Raw genomic sequence first — 17,407 nt, 5'->3', positions numbered from 1 at the left:
AGCGTCTGAGGGCCTCACCTATGCAAGCAATATTTGTAAGCTGTTGTGTCTGAAAATTGTTTGTCCAAAAGGAGTATTATGTAGACAGAAAACAATGCAATGGAAAGATTCAAAGTTGAATAATTTTTCTGAAAAGCAATCAACTATTGTGGTCCACTACATATTTTGGTTAAGTTTATTTCATCACCATATTAAATTGTCCTTCTTGCTGTTAATTTAGGTGCAGTTATAGCAGTTTCATTTTATTTGCATTTGATATTAGCTAAATAATAATTGTTTTAAATGTTGCAATTTTTAATGTTGAAATAATGTGTTTGACTTCTGTACTTGAATTAACATTTATATTAAATTTATGCTGTTCATATTCAGTGTGTGTAAATGAAAAATAAATTATTATTTTACACGTGGTACCTTCAAGACTCACTTTGCAGGGTTCACTTCGCTTTGTCTAGCAGCAAGCTTTGGCCAGAGGCTCCAGTGCTCCAGTGCTTTGCTGAACAAGAGGAAGTATATTTAAGTGGCTTCGTGAAGCCTTGAAAAAAGAAAAGTAATTCTTAAAAAGCAAGTTGCTTAGTAGCTTCTGTCATATTTGAAAGTTGTTTAACTGTTAGGATTTCCTAAGAAAGAAGGGGGAGGAAAGAAGAGAGGACTTGTTTAGTCCATGTTTAAACTAAGTGGTTTCTAAGGCCAAGACAAAAATCAGTGTTTGAGATAGAATAATACAGTATCATGCTGATAAGATATGGGTATGATAGTTTAGAAGTATTTGTACCTGTTAGGATGAGAATTCTAGTCTACAGAGTGCTGAAATAAGCTTAATTTTTATTTTTCAAGTATCTTGATTAAGACTCAGTTTTTTGTTTAATTTCTAATGGAAATCTGGGCCAATTCTACCTGGGTAGGATTGGTATTGTTAGCTACATAAGGGAGCTGTGGGACAAGGTGCACAGAAGTTGCGTAACGATAAAATGAAAGCCAGTATAAGAGCTGTGAATAAAAGTTCCCCCAGTGCTCACCGACCAGTACTGTAGAAAGCCATGGGATTGTATTTTTCAGGTGTGTAATGTCCTTCTTGATCAGATTTCTAACTGTGCTCCCTTCTTTGAAGTAGCCTGGTGCAAAAAAACCCACCAGTTTTCTACAAACTGTCAGCTCCTGTGATTAGTAACAACTAGCCTGGATCTTGGCGATTATTTTCAGTATTCCCAACACACATGACTGTACAAAACCATTATGAAGTGTTTGAGCATAATGAGTACTGGGTTCATGTCAGGCAGTTAAAACCCTTAGGCAGAACTTGCCTTTGTTTTGCAGATAAGAGCAAAGGTGTAAGGAATAAGCAGCTGAAGCAGCAGTAGCACTCGGTGTAATTCAGGGTTTTTGAAGTTTATTTAGAACACATCATTAGAAATCTCTAATCAGTGTGCAAAATTGCAAGCATATTTTTCATATTTATAAAAATCTCACTGGAGCTTATTAACCTTTGAAAAATAAACCACCATGTATTTCCTGTATAAAGGTTTTAGCAGAGAGGACATGGTGTTGCAGAGTTTTTACATTACTGTTGCATAATTGATAAAAAGTAAATTGGTGTACCATCCTGTTCTGTAATTGGTGTAGAAACTAGAAGTCCCTCTGAAAGTAGAGGTCGCTAACTTCAGTGAAGCAAAATTTTGTTACTTTGTGCTAAACCCACCACATTAAAAAGTTGCCCTAAATAAGAAAAGGAGGTCCTTATTCTTAGTTATCTTTTTCATCTTGCCTTTTTTTTTGTTTAATATTACTGCCATGTGATTGGTGATAGATAAGAAAACCTGTGCTGTGGAGAAAGCATATTAGAGTCAACAGCCTCCATCTTCCAACCCCACTTTTTTCATAGGGAAAAACAGTAGGTGGGCTGGGGGAACCGAGGCTGCTTTTCACCCGGAATTAGCATCCTAGATAATAATATGAATAAGAGTTACTAAATTAATGGAAATTTCTTTTAAATAGGAAACAGCATTAAAGAGCAAGTCGCCTGGGAGATGCTGGGTTAACGCACACTCTTGAGGTAAAAGTAATCCCTGAGAAGTCAATTGTTCCAAGTCTTCAGTGAATTTCTTAACACAGTTGCAGTAACAATGAACAACCAGTTCCGCATCTCTTCACATTATTTAGTGTTGGACAACCAGAGGAAGGAAAACAAGTAATGATCCAGCAGTCTTAAATATAACATTCCTGACATTAGAAAGAGCCCTAATAGGCCTCAAAACAGCCAGGAAAAGGGAAGGTTTAAAGCAGTCATTCAGAGCTCCTCTTTCTACCTGTCATAGTTGTTCACCATGCTAACAAGGAGCCACCATGACTAGAAATCATTCCACCTTGTCTGTGTCTAAAACTGTTCAGTTTAAGAGACGGAGTAAAATGGTTTACCCTGCTCACTACATCACAGGCTGCATCAGTAATAAAATTACACCCTTAACCTTCTCAGGAGACAGAGCCAGTGCTGTCATGAAAGGACAACTGAAGCCACCAGGATGGCACCTGGTATCAGGAATGGCACCAGGCGTGTGGGATTCAGCTAGAGGCAGGCCTTTTCCAAAGATACAGACACTGCAAAACTACCATGAGAAGCATTTAACAATGCAAACGCTGTCAAACCAGGTGGAATTTTTAGGATTCTACAATGAAAATAGCTGCGCATGGGAATTGAAAAAATCTTAGGTCCTGCGTGAAGGTGAAATTTCAAGAAGTATAAGAACACTTAAATATCTTCCAAAGGATCCCACTTCAGGCCTTGAACATTTTTTCTACGCTGACAGAAGCTGTGGCTGCTATTGACTTAGATTTTCCTGCAGAGGGAAGTATTTGCTAGTGTATGAAAACCAAATCCATGCAAATACATTTGGTCCCTGCAGCAGTAGGGCCCTTCTGTCCCAAATCCGGATGTCTCTCTTGCTCTGCTCTACAGATTAAACAGCAAGGGAGGGGAAGAACAATTTTTCCCATTTCCCAGTACCTTTTCACAGGCAGAATTTAGTATTTGCAACACGTTCCTAGGGAAGGCAAAAGTAGTAGGCTGGATTCAGACTGATGAGGGAAGAGACCTTTAACTCTCCCCTACTCTCTTTTTTTTTTCTGTGACAACGTGTTGTGTTGTCTGTAGGTACATAATTTAATATTGGCACCTTTAGCATAATTAAGGCAGAATAACATCCATTGGGAAGGTGTATCTGGTTTCAGCGCAGGAAGCTACTATGATCAGTCTTTGAGGAATGAAGCGTGTCTGACTGAGGAGAAACTTCAGCCTCAGAAACTTCAGTAGCGAAGAAGAGCTTGGGTGCATGCAAAAAACCAACAAAACAGGATGCCTACAAGATGACACAGATTTGGAAGACCATACAACAAGGTCTAAGTGCCAAATCTAAGTTCTCTCTTCTTGTAGAAAACCAAAGGTCAAATTCTTCATGGAATCCAAGGAGGTGTTTGGGTTTTAATGTATTATTTTTGAACCAGGGGTGAGGGTGTGTCAGAAAATGGTCAACAGCTGGTTTGTAGCGCTAGCTTTCTAAGGATGGGTGGTGAGCAGCTTTCACCCATGAAGTCTTAGGGTGAAAGCTGATCACAGGAAGACAGATTAGAGGATTTGGGTTTTTTTCTTCAAACTAGACAAAAATGTAAAAAAGACAACCTCCCATGCCCCCAAACCTCACCTTCACTAACTAAAGCAACAGTCATGAGAGAAAGCTACCTGAACTTCTAACACTACAGCATGTATTTTGATGAAACTTTCACTACGTATTTGTCCTTAAAAATAAACCCATGCAGTTCTCAGCTACCATGAAATCATATTTATTTTATCCATTCACCCTAGTCAAGGAGGTAAGCTATGAAAGTGGTACATTAAGGCCAGAGAAAAACAGTCAAATCACCCAGGTTGTCCAGCACTCCAATCACATCACCCAATTTCATATATGCCCCTGGAGCAAGCCCAATAACAGCTGATAAAAGCACATCTTCCAGAAAGGCATCAAAGTCCGCAAGGAGCCAAATCTTGCAACATAAATTGGATCAGGGTGTCCTAGCTTTAATCAGACACAGTACTTCGTTGCAAAAATACTTGATTTCTCCCACATAAAGGAGGTATTTCCTAAGCTCTTAATATCCACTCTTGCTTTGAGCTTAATATACCAAATTACCTACCAGCTCTGCATACTGGTAATAGCTATCAGCTTTATTTTGCTGCTTTTCCTTCACCACCTTGTGACACTTTTCTTAATATTTGAGTAACTAGTGAATAACTGTGAATAACACTATAGGGAGACACCAGCAAGCTGTGAAGCAGGTGGAGTTCAACTCTATTTAGCTCTGGTGAACTTGCACAACAGAGCTCACTAGCTGGTCCTGTTCCACACCTGAACTGGAGAGAGCTGGGTGTTAGCAGAGCTCCACTGATTTTGGTTTATCTGATCTGAGGGAGGGGCATGGCCTCCAATTTACGAGGCCCCAGGGGCTGAGCTGCTGGTCTCGAGTTTCTAGGAAGAGTGGAGCCAGGTGCTCTCACTGGAAAGTTCGGGATAAATGTGGATACAAGGATTCCCAGTACAGTATGTCTTTCTGCCTGAGAAAGTCTTTCAAGGATCATCTGGACAAATATGTGTAGTATAAAATCTAAGACTTGAAGTATTTTCATCCCAATGTAGAACAGGAATTCTTTAAGAGGATCAGATGTTGTCATTTGTGTAAACAATTCTCAGTTGGGCTCTTCTAATGCTAGGAGTAAGGGACATATGATGCATACTGTAGCAGTTAGGGCAGGCATTTAGTGAACTCTCAGACCTAGCTTTTCTGTACAGAGCTAGCTAATGGATTAACTCTACAGTCTTCAGGAAGCTCAGCTTCCAGTTTCCTTCCCCCATATTTCCAAGCCTGATAAAATCAAGTAGACATAGCTGCTTTTAGGGTTGGTCAAAAGGTTAGCAGAAGATTCCTGCTGTAGTAGAGTCTGCTGAACTTTCGGTGTCCTACTCTAGAATTCTTTGCCAGAAAAGTAAATCTTTCTGTATTTGTGCTTGTTAAATCCATTTCAATTGCATGCTATACCAGTATTTCATAATGGAAAGAAGCCACTCTCCTGTATAGATATGATTTCACTTTTTCCAAGCTATTCTTCCTTAAATTTTCAGCAATCCACTGAGATAGGGAGAATATTGTATTATTGGAAGAAGACTGAAAAAAAAAAATTGTATATTTTGAGCATTACTTTGGTGCTAAGCCTTCCACATCACTTCGTCACTCTGTGCTAGTTCTACAGCTTGTCTGCTTCAGGAAGAAGTGAATACATGTTGAACTTCCAAGATGCCAAAAAATAGCCTTCAGTGCAGAGGACAACCTGATCAGACACCTCCCAGGGTTTTAAAATCCTTATTAATTAATACAAGCAACAGCAATAATTTAAAAGCCTTTTTTTTTCTTTGTCAGAGTAGAAAGATTCCTATTCTATGTATTCACATCCTAGTGTACTGTTTGTTAAACAGGAGTCAGCAGAGATAAGAGAGGCATCTGACTAAGGGAAAATGTACATACTAGCAGCCTGAAGAGGAGAACCAACATAAGTCAGGGAAACTTCATGTCATATCTTGTTAGAAACTTTGTGATGGAAACATTTTTAAAATTCCACTTTAAATGAAATTTACTTATAGTCTTGGCAGTTCAGCAGTTCATTAAAAGAAAAAAAAAAGGCAATTTAATTGCATGGGAGGGAGTTGCAGAGAATATGAGAAAAGTAGGGATAAAGATCTGAGTACCAGTAGGCATTTTTAATTGCATTACATGGACAACTGTTTCATAACTGTTTCATAACTGTTGAAAACTTGTTGGATTATTAGGATTCATAATGCTTGGATAAGCAGATGTTTGACTATAAATGAGAATATCCGACCCAAACAATCTAAGTCAGTGTAGATAAGACTCAGATATATTACTACTGAAATTGAACTATGATCAGCTTTTTCACTGTATTGCATGTTTGCTCTTTTTGGCCTAATTTCCATGATGGTTCAGCAGGCTGTATCTCACACTGTACTGCCTTTCTCATCAGCTTTCTCTAAATTCTCACTTCATTGCTGCTTCATTATTTTGTGGGACTTGCTTGGCATTTCTCCCTCATCACATGTTTTCCTGTGTCATAGATATATTGAATATTTTGGTTTGGAAGGGACCTTTCAAACATCATGTAGTCCACCCTGCCTCACACTGAGCAGAGACTTCTTCAACTGGATGAGATTGCTCAGTGCCCCATCCAGCCTGACCTTGGTCATCAATTATTCTTCCACAATAGGCTTCAATCTACTATTGTATTTAAGTGAAAACTATTTAATGTTTTTTCTTTGTCAGCTCACATTGTTTTTTCTTTAAAAAGAAATCCCAAACCTAACACAGTGCTCAACCAAATCTATTCTGATTCTTTTACTTAAACCAGTGCTGACTTCTCTTAGTTACACTGTTTTGTATCAAAATATTCTCTCGTGTTTCCAGACTATTTCCAAATTGACTATGTCCATCTTTAAGGGTGCTTTTGAGATAAGGTGCCAGAATATCCCTTTGAATATAAATTCAGCATCACTAGCATGTGGGCTCCTGCCAGCTCAGCTGCATCTGTCACTGGTTATGTTTTCTCATATCCTTAGCAAAGCCTGCGACAGAGTGCTGTTGGAAGCTTACATTACAAACTTCTGGTAAGTATCAAATGTAATCTCAGTTCTTTTCATTGTGAGTAATCTTTTACAGATGTGGTTTTACAAAGGGGGAATTTGATGAATCTACCACTTCTCTAATTCTTTGACAAGAAGATACCTACTCAGTGGAAAAATGGTCCCATGTGATCATTGCATCTATTTTATAGATGTTTATGTTATAAACAGGTATTGTAGTAGTACAGTGTCTTCGTAGAATTATTTTGAGTGTGCAAACAGCATTGACTAAGTACCAAATGAACTTTCAGCATTCATTATCTTATCAGTTCTGGGAGATGTAGGGAGTGGAGGATGTATAAAATAAACTCAGGCTGAGGCAGCCAAAATCTCTACTGAAAATGGAGTATTGCAAGAAGTTAGAAGCAAAGTACAGAGGAAGTATATGAAAGTTCGCAGTTCATTTGGTCTCCAGGTGGCAGAAGTATATGGGATAAAAATCCCCAAAATGAAGAACAGTTTTCTAAAGTGAGATTTTGAGCAGAAAGATGCAGACTGTGCATGGCCAGTTCACTGCTAACACTCCCAGGCTGCATTCTCTAACCCAGGATGCTCCCAAATTTCCACAATGTCCATGTTAACTACTCATCAAAAAGCACTCTCTGCGCAACAGGAATCCCTTCTCCAGAGAACTAATTTTATGAAGGACTGTCAATCATAACAGAATTTGTAATGGCAAGAAATGGCTATTTAGTTTTAGTATTGTAAACTCCTTTTAATGTATAATCACTCTGTAAGTGGTAATCATTAAAGTTTTTCAAAAGTAGATGCAGAGTTATGACAGTAGGGCAAGATCTCTTGGATATGGAAGAGAGGAAGTGTAATAGTGATCTCCCTTCACTGCAGATTTCCCTTCCATCCTGCAGCGCTTCATCTGCCTGAGCTGTCCCCACCACATTGTCAATGCTTCTGCCAGTCTCTTGCTGAGCCTGGGGGAGAGCAGCAGCGCTCTCTTCTTGCTATTTCACATATTTTCCTGTGTGATGTCCAATTAGTCAGAGCTGGATTTTTGGTTTTAGTGTACAAATTGGGAAGTCAATACATATGCGGTTTTTTGCCTCTATTTTTTCATTCACTTCTAGTTTCCAGTCTTTTTGGGTATGCCTGATGCTCCCCCATGTTCAAAGGCATTACGTTAGGCTACCCAGACCTGGGTAAACACAGTCTTTGATGCACCACAGAGTTCAGAGAAAGGAAGAGAGAGGTTTCAAATATCTGACTGCAGGAAAGGCAGGGTGTTGAGGGGTTGGGATAATTCCAGATCCCCTGCTGAATAAGATTAACAGAGGACCTGAAAAGCCCTTGCCAGCCCTCAAGGTAGATCAGCCTCTCTAATTATTCTGCTAAGTTAGCAGTGGAGAGGAAGAAGGGCTGTAAACAAATAACATTTAAAGCAAACACCAACCCAAACCAGAAGCGAGTATTTGGTACATGTATTTGCCAACACACATTTCTAAAGTCCTGACCTATATGAGAAAATACATGCATTATTAGGGCTAAAAAGTGTCCTCAACCTGGAAATGCTCCAGCTGTCAATGAGAAAAATTTACAGTTCCAGGGCAGACAGTAAAATGATGTTTTGGTTGAAAATATGAAAGTATTACCTCTGAGGAGAAATGACCTAGAACAAAGACGTTCGCATAGAGTTCAGAAAAATGTCTAAGGGATTGTGATTTTAGAGGGACAAGTGTTGGAGAAAAGACTGTGAAAGCTAAACATGAATATTTGGCTAAGCAATAATTTAATAAAGGGATAAAGAGGTAAATCTACAACTATTTAATTCACAGAATATTAATGTTATTGGTGAAGCAGACCTTTTTTTTTTTCTTAAAAAAAAAGCACTGAAAAGTTTATTTTCCAGGAGATAAACATCACGATTTTGGAAAGCAAAATGAAGACACTGATTTCTTACATATACCACTGAAACATTGAAGCCATTTCTTAACCAAGTTCTGTCTGAACTAAATATTAAAGTCTTGAGCAGTTAAACTATAACATGGACAAAAAGAAAAGCAGAGGCTTGCTTGTGACTTCTATGTTAGGTTCTTCTAGAAATTTCTGTTAGGTTTTTTTGGAACTAGAAGTTTCACACCACATGCTGACTTGTGCTGGAAAGGCACGTTACACCTCAGTTGGGAAAAATGTGAGTGCAAGCCTGACAAGGGAAAAGCCCATCTTCTACTTTTTTCAACCAGCACAGCTTTCAAAACCTTATTACCGTTAAACTGAATTTCTGATATGACTCCACTATCCCTATCAAACTAAATCCTGATGGAAATCAAGAGAAAAAAGTCAGTAGCTCAAGTTAGACTTTGAAGGGAGGTGAGCCCAATAATAGCATTAAAAGCAGCAGTTATGTGAGATATGAAACGTGGTATCATAATTCATCTTTGTACGTGCAAGGTACCAGACCGAGTGCCACGTGTAACATCATTAGGAATACCAGCCAATGATGACAAGATGGCAAATGGTAATTTAAATGACAGAAACAATGAAGGCTCTGATTATTCAATTAACTTGCAGCTTTATGAAATGAAAGATAGTCTGATTTTTTTAATGCTGCTTACTTTTATCTCCAACTTTGCAATACCTGATACTAAGAGAAGAATTTTAGAGGCTTTCAAGAAACAGATTCTCATGAGACTATGAGCTTATTTAATATTTGGTTTTTTTTTTTTACAAAGTACTTATTCATACTATCATAATCAAAGACACTCACTGTGATAAATTTTCAGAATAGATTTTCACTGAACAAAACTTCTGTTCTGCAACTAATTCATCAGTTTTTACAACTGAATGTCTATCACAGAAGGACGACAAGATCAGTCTCAAGTCTGCCTTGGCTTTGTTCATATGTGATGGACCAGAGCCTGCATTCAGTAGAACACCTCCAGAGCCAAAACTCAGTATCAAATGTTTAAAATGACAGCTGATTTTGAAAGATGTGCACACCTAATAAACCTCAGACATGTGCTTATATTTCCATACTCTGAAATATCCAGGCAGAGGGGAAAGAAGTGGTGCTTGGCTGAATTTTTTTTTTTCTGCTGTTGAAGACAAATTCAGTGGAGAAAGCTGAGGGACAGGACAGTGCCAGCAATATCCTAACCTATGCAGTTGAAAGCCAGGGCATAGAGAAGGGTGCTGCTCTCCCAAGCAGGGACTGGGCGTGCTGCCATTGCCAGGTCTCCAAGGCAGCCAAGGGCAGTTCCACAGAAATACCTGCCTTAGTGGGAACCTCAGGGGCAAAAAAGGACTGTAAATATGCAAAAATTCCCAGCCACACAGTGAATTTCAGCATGCTTTAAGGGTAGGGATTTGGCTAACTTCCAGTTTTAAAAGAAATTAAAACTGCCTTTCAAGGCACTAAGGCAGCTAGATCCTATCAGTTCTCACTACATTTTGAATAACTCCCTTGCTTCTCTCCAGCAGGAACAACTTGTTACACTGCTGTTATTTTGAACCATGGTCTCAACACACGGGCACAGAAAATGAGTTTTTAAAAGATTAATATAAAAAGTAATAATTCTAACGCTATAGCTAAGAGATTCATCGGACTGAGAAAAAAAAAAAAGCCATTCTAATTATCTGACTTAACTGGCCCAGACAGATGAACTATAATTTTGCAGTAGCCTGGAATGTGAAAAACCAGGCATGTGAAGGTGCTGCAGGGCACCTTTGTGTTCAGAGTGCCAGCTTGTGCCAGTCAGAAGGAAGCAACTCCCAAGGGGCAGTCCTACAGCATCAGCATTGTCTCCTGCATCTCTTCCCTCTCAGATTTTATCAGGAATACTTGCACAAGCCAGAAGGATTTGATTGATACATTTTAGCACAGATACTGCAAATTCATGCTTTGCATGTAGATAATCTTGGGAAGCCCTAGCACAGTGCCCTTAATAATTTACCTCCCTTCCTACATTTTTAGTCTGCTGTAAATGGATTACCAAAGACCTATCCAAGCTGTTGTACTCTGAGGGACAAAGCCTATCCCCGCTTCTTTTTCTTTCCCCAATTCTCAGTCCAGTGTTCTCAGGCTTGAAGTATGTCTAGTTGTGGAAGAAGACAGCCACTGCCATAGCACAGAGCAGTTAACTCGTAAGATGCAAGAGTCAAGGGAAAAGGAGTAAGGCTGCTTTCTGTGGCAGTGTCCATTCTGTGGTACTTCTCTACTCCCTCCCAAGTCCCCCCTAATTCATTAAGGGAATTAGAAAAGATCCTCCCAACCTGATGGATTGTCACCCAGTGGTGAGAGGCATGTTTACTGGTGGAAGCATCCTACATCCTAATATGGAGGCATTTCTCTGGTATCACACTTGCATAGTCTCAGATCATTTATGCAACTAAAATAGACTAAAAAATGGGTCCAAAACAGGAGGCAAGACAGAGACTTGTTCTGTCTCAGGGAAGAATTTCATTGAATTAAATTGCTTTCCCCATAGGCAACACACATTTCTGACTGATTCAACCTTCTTTCAGCGGAATAAGAGAGTGTAAAAGAAGTACAGCAACAAAATTGCTAGCATTGACTTCAGTGAGCTGGATTTCAGTGCTGAAATTTTATTACTGGCATTGGATTAGAAATATGGTCTTTGGTAGGGTTTTTTTCCCCCCAAAAAAGGAAAGAGACTGTTTTAAACTTCTTCCCTCCTTACTTCATGAAAAAAAAATGTTTTAGGAGAGACCTACTGGAGAGTATTTTAAAATACAGTATTATATTTTTCATTAGTCACCATGAGTTCAGAACTAAGTAGTAAAACAATGAGTAAAACTTTAAACAGTACTCAGCTTCAGCAGCTACAATTTGTCAGATGTTGGCTACGTTAGGAAAATAATTAAGTCACAGCCTTTTGATCTACTGAGGGAACATCATCAAGCCAGTGTATACAAGAATGCTTAGTCAAATTTACACTTAGGATGCCAACAAGAGGATGGCAGAGCTCAGTCATTCCAAATCACCCAGTATCACTCCAAAGTACTTATTTACTTATTTACATGACACATGTCAAGTGTCATGCTTAGGTACACAGAGGCACTAACATACACAGCACAGTAGTGTGTGACTGAGGAAAATGTGGTTCATGCAAAATGGGATTCAGCATATGGAGAAGAGGATTATGTGTAAACTGGAAGACAGACTGTCCTGCTGAGTAGCTGCAGCATGCTGGCTGCACACACAGCACAGGATTTTCTGGGGACCAGCTCTGCAGAAGAGCACAGGCAGGCAGACAGATCAGTGGTGATGAACGCTAGCTACGTATGGGCTTAGGTAAGAATTGGCCAACAGGTCAAGGGAAGTGTTTTTCCCCTGCTACATATCACTGGAAGCTGCACCTGGAACAGTGTCTGGCTGTGTTTCCCCCAGCACAGGGGAGAGGGAGCTCAGTGGAGAGTTACTGTGACAGCTGAGTGCAGGAGCACACAAGGCACGAAGAGCTGCAGGAGGAGCTGGATGGGAACTAGGAACTAGGGTGGAGAGGTCTGGACAGAAGACAGACAATTCCTCCTCAAAGATGCACTGTAAAAACACAAGAATAAATGGTCATCGGTAGGAACAAGGGAAATTCCAATTAACTTTTCTTTCCCCTCTGTCCAAATGAAGATGGTTTAGCACTGCAAAAAGATACCTGAAGAGTATGTCTAATCCATCCTTGCAGATACTCAAGACTGCCCTGGACAAGATCCCAAGTGCCTGATTTGACTTAGATGTTGAAGCAAGGGTTGGGCTAGAGATCTCCCCATCCGACTTGAATGAGGACACGAAACTAGAAAGCATGCAGGATAAGCCAAATGAAGTGCATTGGCTGCCTGGATGGAAGATGACAAAGGCTGGCCATGCCCAATATCATCAGCATTTCCAGAAGGTAACTGAGTTGGGAAAGAAAACATTTGTGAGAACAGGAAGACTGGAGATTGAAGGACATCCTTGCATCCTTCTCTCCCATGAAGCCATGAACCAGAGGCATGAGAAACTATCAGGCATCCCCTTTCCCCTGTTTAGGCATACCTCCTGAGGTTGCTTCTAAAGGACAAAGGATGTTCAGCATAGCAGAAGTCCTGGAAATGTATGTGGGGCAAGTCTGCTTCTCACTGGGCTGTGGGAAGAGAAGCCTTTAAAGATTGTCTCATGTCACATCTCAACTGCGTGCAGTTTCCTTTCTGTCCTCCATCTTCAAAAACCTCTGTAAACTCTGTATGAATTCCATAAATAGAATATTTTTGTTTGCTTTAACCTTAGTCTGGCTTGAATTAAAATGAGTCTCACAATGTTTAAAATCAAGACACCATACAAAATCACAACTGTGTGCTCCTCCTAATGTATCCAAAAAAGTACAACTGCTCCACAGGGTGAGGAGTTGGTAACATGGTAGTGCTGGTGTTTGTGTGGAAGACTGTGTGGAATTTTCCAGTGAAGGACATGATGTAGAAAGCTGCAAGGGTGTCCTTGCAGTAGGCTGACATGGCAGCAAGCAGTGCACATCAACCCTGAAGGTCTGGAGACCTGCACCATTTTTTTGTAATAACTTGTTATAGCTTGGTGACAACTTGGGGTGAGGAGAAATCAGCTCATATTTTTCATTTTACTATGCACAGCACATATATCAGCTTTTCAGAGCAGTACATTTTTGAGAGCAAGCCTGTGAGGTCACTTTTGAGTCACATCACTATTAATTGCATTTTATTACACTATAATTTGAGGCAAAGTATTGTACAAGTCTTCATTTAGAGGGCATGACTCAAATCCAGTTTCTTCTTTCATAAGGTGTATCAATAATATTTGTCTGAGATGACCAAAAAAAGAAGGAAAACTTTGAAATGCTTAATGATTTAAAAAAAGATTTAAACACAGAACAACAGCAGAGCCACAAGCTAGAATTAAACAAGTTAGAATAACTTTTCTTTGGTCCTTCTTACATCTCCTGAAACCATGCCTGGCCAGCATCCCAGCATGATCTGAGAGATGCTAAGAAAAGACTCAATCTAACATATGTAATTGTGTCTTTTATTAGATACATAGTTAAGTATTGTATAGATCATTATTGGTTTGCACCTCAAAGAAAATTTCAGTCTCTTACTGTGGAGATAAAATGAGACAGTTAAAACATATTGGACTTGATTTAGCAGTGTCAGGGAGCTGCCACAGTAGATTTCTCTTTTTAGGAAGACCAGGAAACCTCTAAAGATGCTCACGGAGGAAGTGTGTTCCCTCCATGACCCAAGTCACCTTCCTCTTAGAAGACAACCACCACTGCTCCAGTTACTGTGATAAGCATTTATCCCAAAGCTTAGCGCTTCTGAGTCAGGACTTTCTCACATTTTGCAACCAAGGTTTACTCCCGGCCAGTTTTACTCCTGTGCTCTTCCTGAGACCACTCACCAAGTAACATAGCTGTTTATTCACTCAAATTCACAAGAAGTAATCTTGCCCCTTCCTCTTTACTAAAAGAAAGAAGTACCCATTCTGTTTTCTAATACCTTCATCACTGATTCAAACTCCAGCACCACCTGCTTTCATCAATTTGTTGAAACTTTTTTTCATGGGGTTTACTTTGAGCTCTGACTGCTGGAGCTAAAAAAAAGCCCCTCTCTAACCAATTAAGCAATGTTTTCCTACTGACACTAGTTACAAAGGAAACTTGTAAATATGGCTCAGAGGAACTCTGGCATCTCAAAAATCAGAAGACAAATAATAAATTTTTATCAAGCATGCTGTATATTAGTGCGATTTGAGGTGTCATCTCAGGAGTTTGTAATATTGCAGTAAGTGCATTATTTGAGGGTTAGTGCAAGCGTCAATGTTCTCTTTCAGGTGGTTATTAAAAAGTTATAAATTGCATAAATTTGATGAACACAGGACTCGCTGGGTATTTTTCATTCATTTAGTTTTCCACCCACCTTTCTAAGACCATCTCTGTTTGCCTTTACAAGTTGTCTGATCAGAGCCATCTGTCAAATGCAGCAGCAGGTTCACATGAACACAGAGAAGTTCCCAGGCTTGACCTGCCTTGCTCAACAAGGGCACTGCTTCAGACTTACCAAGCCCATGACTACCTTCAGTCTGTTCCCAAGGAGGAGCCGTTGGCCACCACCAGGCCTGCTTAAGCAATGCTGTCCATCTCATCTCAAGCAGTGGCTCCCACTTTCTTAGGGAAAACCTCGAGAGGAGACTGAGGGTCATGGTGTATCAGGTTAGCTGTTCTTCAGTGCAAACAGCTTCCAGTCATTCTCTTCCTTCATGACTTCCTCAGTTTCCCTGCTCTACAACTGGATGTGCTCCTGTCTTTGTACAGTCAGAAATCCCTCAGGGTCTGGAGTATACTGCTGCTCCAAAGCTGTCACCTGTGGTGGGCCCAGGAAAACTGGCAAGCTATCCTGGATAATTGCGGAGGCACCTTTGTTTCTGGAGACCTGCTATCAATCTCATTTATTGGTGCAGCGCTGCACTGTAGTGCTGTAAAAAGCAATAAAAGGAAAACTACTTGGATGGAGTTACCTGAAATATGTTTTTCAGGCTGTACTCCTGTTCACTGCGCAAATGGATCACAGAGGCAGCAGTAGCAATTTCATGCCATCACTGTCTCATTTGCACTAGGTGCCCTCAATATAGTGTCCCCTTCCTCTGTTTCCCCACCCGCATCTATCTCAAGTCATGCCTCATAGCAGAATTTTTAGTAATGATTTGCAAAACCCTATGACAAATGCAAAAGCAGAATCCTTACCAATTTCACCAACATTCCATATTATCAAATGAGAGGGGCTGACGATACCTCAAGTGGACCAGTTTTAGCTGTAGTTACACTGCGTGACTCACTTAACACTGGTATTAAAATCCCAGATTCTTCTCCTGTGCGTGCAAGTGTTCCCCCCTCCCCACCCCTGACTGCCAGCGTAAACCACAGCAAGACACAAACACCTGCAATTTTTATCTTACTTCATGTTATATAATGCCTCCTGAGCCACACGGTTACTTGTGCTTATGTAAGGCCTGGTGGAATACACAAAGTAGAAACCTAAGTACAGGGATGCCTCCACAGGCTTGATGTCCTGTGAAATCTGCTGCAGCTGCACCATCCTTTTGCAGTGCAGACATCAAAAGGATTGCAATATGCTGGAGCCCTGCTAGGAAGAAACACTGCTTGCATGTAAGCAAAGCCGGGACAACAGAGGACAGAACAGCTCTGGCTAAAGCAGGTGGCAGAGAAAGCAGGAGTCATGCTGGAGCAGGACATTGATGGCCGTCCTCATGGATCCAGATACTCAGCATCTCTTGGGATCAGGGGCATGGTGAGCGTGACATAATTCGAGTGAGTATTTATAGTTAATTACTAACACAGATGAAATGGAATGAGAATTAGAAGATCCCAACTAATCCTCTTTGCAAATAACTTTTTTTAAGATGTAAAACTTGTATATGATTTCTCACATTCAGAATTAAAGATAGTTATTTCTGACGAAGTTTTATTAATACACTCAAAATGAACTTAGTCACAATGAATTGTTTTGTACTAAAAAGATATAAAAATGCAAATCCAGGGGAATTCTTCAGCTGCTTAGTATTAGTGGCCAACTATGAATTCAAATAAGTTAAACTTCAGTTAAGGGTCACTCTTTTAGGAAAAAGATGTGTCTATTTTTCAGTAGCACAAAAACTGTTATAACTGTCCTGGCTAGTGCAGCTGTCATTTGAGATGAAAAAAACTATCATCTCAACAGTCATCTTCAAGGAAAGAAAGGCTGCACATGGAAACAACTAAAAGACCTTAGCTTTAAAAATATATATTTATTGAAGTTTGTTAAATTCTGTTAAACTAATAGTGATTATAATATATCTGTCACTAAGACAGAGCTTAAATGGCAAGGTTAACATTAATTCCCATTTTAACACTGGCCAGCATCTGCTATAAAACAGAAAGATACTGTCTAGTGGGAGTTCAACCTGCAGCAAAACCTCTTATTTAGGGTTTGTATTTTCTCACACATTGCTCAGTAGCAGCAAGGCTGAGGTGAGGCCATAGAGAGACACAAAATACTGTAGCTTGCTCATCCACAGTTCATCTTGTGACATTATCAGAAATACCAGTAAGTGATATTAATTTTCAAGCTTTCCTTCAAGAAAACAAAATCAACACACTCTCTTGGTGTCTGATTGGTCTTTTAGGGTTTTAAAATTGTGTTTACTGAGCAATGAGTTACAAATTAAGCTTAGCTTAGTTTGCAGAGGTGAGTCATACAGACTTCCAGGAACCAGCCAAATTCAGCATTTGACTGTGTTCTTTGCTTCTCTTGGGCTCTGGAGGAAAGCGATGGTGACCAAAAAAATAATAAAACAGAAGTCTTCATAGAGTTGCAGAGCTGAGGACCCCACATTTTGTCCTTTTCTCTGCCTGTTCCATGCCATCAGTTTGAACAGCTGCATAAATAAATGCTTTACACACACATTCACACAAGCTCTTTTATTGAGAAGCAGAAAAGTCTTAAATGAAAACCTAAACACTCAGGTTTGAGGGAAGGGGTGTGATGTTACTGAAAACTTCCACTGTCGGACTAGTTTTGTGCCATAGCAGGTCTTCTTTATTAAAAGTTCCATACAGAACCTGAATGCAAAGCATTTACCATCACCCCTTTGATAAAAGCATTATGAAACTGGTCAAACCCACTGACTTTCTTCCTTGCTTGTA

The sequence above is a fragment of the Chiroxiphia lanceolata genome, chromosome 4 (genome assembly GCF_009829145.1).
Source record: "Chiroxiphia lanceolata isolate bChiLan1 chromosome 4, bChiLan1.pri, whole genome shotgun sequence".
NCBI classification, from domain to species: Eukaryota; Metazoa; Chordata; class Aves; order Passeriformes; family Pipridae; genus Chiroxiphia; species Chiroxiphia lanceolata.
This window is presented reverse-complemented; position numbering follows the sequence as displayed.